Raw genomic sequence first — 4,425 nt, forward strand, 5'->3', positions numbered from 1 at the left:
TCAACGGAGAAGTGCACAGAAAGGGCAGCGACAGCGCTTTTGTGCGTGACGTGATAAACTTTAGCGATAGTCTGTAATAACACCGGTTGGAGTGCGACTAACTCCACGCGCACTAGCTTTCTTTAGGCGGGCCCCAGGCAAACAGGAAGGTAGAAGAGGTACTGATTGCAGCGACACACCGGCAAGCGGCAGAATTAGACCGCAGGGAGTTAAGAAAGTAAGCACAAAGGATTACTATACCGACGAGAAAATCTATGACGTAAACGTGTTGAATGGTTGCAAGCAGGAAAAATGGCTGGAAATTAAAACTCAGATGACTGACAAAGCTCTTAGCGGGTGCATCTTGACTGAAAAGCATTTATAAGATTTGGAGCAGCTCCAGGTTATTGGTATTCTTATATAGGAGGGTGCAACGAATAACTGAGTCAAGAAAACGCGGATGCCTAGGCATGCTGATTAGGCGAGGTAGGAAGTACCAAAGGGTAAGATTAGCATGTACGGAGAATTTATAGATTAGCGGCATATTTATCGACTACGCCTTAATTTCATAAACGCTCTACGATCGGCCAGATCAAATGATGGTAGATGAAAATCGGAAGCATAGCCTGGATATCGTTCATAAACTTTTAACCTTAAATTTGGAAGTTATCCTATAATGTAAAACACGAACCTATAGCATAAGAATTCTTAAATAGGAATGAATATCAAAACACGTAGATTGCAAAAGAAGAGATGTAAATGAAGGCGCTCCCTACAACAATCTGGGTATACCAGTAACTGGAAGACGTTATGCAGCACGAAGTACCACAGACACCGCAAAAAAAAAAATTGTTGGATTGGAAAGAGGAAATCAGCTAAGTGGTTGAACAATGAATGTCTTCTTCTTGTCTGGGTAGTTTCGAAATTTAGTCTATAATTATACCGCAGGCCCTTCTCTCGAATTAAGGACCATAACGCGCTCTGCTGGTTTTCATCATTCAGGGACCCTGTGGGCTGTTTTGGTCACTGAGATCTACACGTCTGCGAAAGTATTCATATACGTTTGTTTACAAATCCGGCAACTGCATCAAGACGCAGATGATTTATCTCTTTACCCTGTTGATGTAATCCCTACCGGCACCATCGATGCACACGCTTGCATTTTTCCAATTTTTCTGGTGACCCACGTCGCCAGCGAACAACGCTGTGTCGACTCGTTGCGCGGCCTCATTGACTGCCTAGAATCTTCGCCTTCCGACGCTTTCTTTCGCTTGCTAGTTCTCAAGGATGGTGCAGTATACCGCCACAACATTCATCTTGGTGGTCCAGCCATCCCCCTCGTCGTGCCCAGACGCCTCTGTTTGACTACTTTCTACGAGCTCCACGACATACATATTGCCGGCCACCTCGGCGTCTCTCCAACTTTCGACAGGATCCGTCGACGAGTGACCTGGCCTCGCCCACTTGGTACTAAAATACATTGGGGCTTGTGGACAATTCCAAAGCCTCCAAACGCCATTGGCTCCTCTTCCAGGGCACCTTTAACCGCTCGACATCGCGTCGGAGTCATTATTTTACATTGGCTTTGACTTACTCGGCTCTTTTCCTGTGTCCACATCTGGCAACAAGTCGGTAGCTGTCGCTATAGATTATGCCAGGCACTATGCACAACCCGAGCGCTATAAACAAGGTGCGCCACAGATGTTGCCAATTTTCTACGCCACAACGTTATTTTTCCTACATGGAACCTCACGCCAACTGGTGACTGACCGAACCTGTACATTCCTGTCAAAGGTCATTACCCACAAAGTACGCGTTCATCGCGCCATCAGCTCACAACGTCTTACCATCGACAAGCAAGTGTTCTCAAAGAGCGTTGTAATGAGATGCTTACAGACATGTTCTACAGCTAAGCTATTCATGGCTAGCGTTCACTGCATTTTCGTTCTGTTTGTGCAAAAACCGTGGGCCGATCCCAGAAGTAGTGCAATACCGGGCGGACCGGCGGCGGAGGTGAAGCAGGCTTCAAGCACTCTGCCAACTTGCAAAACTAATATTTTAGGTCCAGAGAGAATCCGCACCAGTTACGCTGATAAGAACAGATACTACACTTTGACCCGTGAGGGCCATGTCTACGTTCGCACCGCCCCTCTTTGTCCGAGTTCAAAGTGCTTGGCATTTCCTTTCCTTCCGCTCTTCCGTGGTGGCGGTCCCATCTAAACTTCACACGCGTCTAGTTTCCTCCGACTCTTCAAAACGGTGGTCCCGTCGTCCAAACGAATCTATACAGAATTTCATTAAATGAGTTCTTAGATTTCTTCAGAATCATGTGTCACCTCTCTGTCGTGTGCTAAACAGCTTCGCTGATGATCCCCATTCACAGCGTGGAATGGATCATGATTTTTGTTCAAGTATGTTTCATCTGACCACAGTGTTTGAGATGTCGCTCAACCGTATGTCCCAATTTCATGTAATCCTTCACGTCAAAATAAGGCTAGTCATTCCCCGCTTTTTCTGTTGTTCGGCCGAGTACTCACATGCCACTTGACACCTTCCTTCCACCCGTAGCAGCGCCGGCCACCCAATGTGCACAACAGGCCGTGACCCAGGCTGCACAAACTCGGATGGTTTTCCGCACTGGCTTCTTGGCTTCTCGAGAAGACCAACGGCGTTTCTGTGAACAACGACACAAAGACGACAGCTCTTCGCCTGCGTTCCCTAGTATATTCTTCTGTTCCTCATTTCGTAACGTTGGACTCAAAAAAACAAAGCTCCTCTCTCGTACGCGGGCCGATTCGGCGCCCTTCGTGCCGTGACTCCCGTTAGATATGAGGTGGTCTACGCCGCTCTCACTACCTCACAAATACCACAGTTTAATAATGTTGCGCAATGTGAATGTCTCACACCTCAAACACTATCACTCTGGCGTTGGCACAGATATATGGACGCGCCGGGACGGCGCTTTAATATAGCTTCCACTGAGGATGATAATACGTGCGTTCGCCTCCTAAAATATGAGAGCAGTCGCCCGACGAAGAAATACTTGGCACCTGGCTCGACCTTCCAGATACTTACCTCTTAAAGATGGTAAAAATAAAAATATTTTCCATGACCGATTCAGGACCGATGCCCCACAGCTTCATTTCACTAAGAGCAACAATTGCCACTTTTCAGCGCTGCACTTGCTTTAGTACATATATTCTATAAGTATATAATCTGCAGCAATATTACTATTTCATTCGCGTAACAATAAGCTCGAACTAACAGAGCTTTATGATACCCGATTCGTATACATTTTTCTTGCTTGCAATTTCGTTGTAGATATTTCACTTCCCAATATTTCATTTTCATATTATGTCCTTTTGAAATGTTATTTCACCTTTGCATGGTGACACAAATTGTGGTTTTATGTCGACGTTGTCCATGCATATTTGGACTTGTTTTCTCGGCTTCAGATGTGAAGCTATTTTTTTAGCTTTTTCTCTCTCTAGTAGACTGGAACGACTAAATCTTGTCGTTCACCTAGCTACAATGTCAACGCATTTCGTAGCCCTCTTACGGACGTATTTGTCTAAATTGGTGCTAACCTAAATATTTCTGCAACAAACACATGACTCCACAGTTGCGCGGAATCGCTTTCTCAATTGCAATATGTGCCTTAAAGTAAATCCATGCATTTTTGTGTTACTTTCAAGAAAGCGGTTACATACTACACAATCGGGTCGAATAATTTATTACATACATCAACTGGCAGATTGTGAAAATGAACACATTACATTTAAATAGTGAGAGCGCAAAATTAAACATGAGCTCGGTAATTTTGGGGTGCTCGTAAAAACAAGTGAGTACAGGTGCTCGACCACCACTCGAAATCCTTGGCGCCCGTCCGGAAACGCAGTCAGGGTGCCGCATACATCGACGACCTGAGCATACAAAAGGCTCAGCATTTCCATCAGATCGTCTTCCTGGGACGGGCCCTTCCCTTGCAGCAGTTCTTGCAGTTGCCGCACGATATCCACCATGGACACACTTGCGTCGCATTCCTTCCTATCTCAAAACACGGTGCCATGCAATGGTGATCGAGCATTCCACAATTGTCGCTGGGCGTTTCCTCTGGAGTAGCCAGCATGTCATCGTTCGACAGTGCTGGGAAGCAGTTGCTCCTGTCACGTTTCCAGGAACGTCAGGTCTCAGCTGCATCTTAAGAACGGCGAAGAGTTCCGGAAGGTTTGCCTTCATGTTGGACGGCAAGCTGCTGGGACGGCCGCTTGCGGAGCCGAACGAGAGCTTGGGCTTAAACTTCTTTCTCCGGTAGCGCTTTCCAGCAGCGACGGTTGACATGCCTTAAAGTTGGCCAGGCTCTGATGGAACGGGCGAAGATTCGGGAGCGCTGGTTCTGGCAGCCAGGTTCCGATGGCAGACGTGGAACGAATTTGTCGAGAGGAA

At 46.6% G+C, this 4,425-nt stretch overlaps 1 pseudogene; it reads right to left on the bottom strand.

The window, feature by feature from the left end:
- Positions 1-1,938: 1,938 nt before the first annotated feature.
- Positions 1,939-2,109, bottom strand: LOC142576942 (U2 spliceosomal RNA; annotated as a pseudogene).
- Between the last annotated feature and the right edge of the window lie 2,316 nt (positions 2,110-4,425).

The sequence above is a fragment of the Dermacentor variabilis genome, chromosome 3, assembly GCF_050947875.1.
Source record: "Dermacentor variabilis isolate Ectoservices chromosome 3, ASM5094787v1, whole genome shotgun sequence".
NCBI lineage: Eukaryota > Metazoa > Arthropoda > Arachnida > Ixodida > Ixodidae > Dermacentor > Dermacentor variabilis.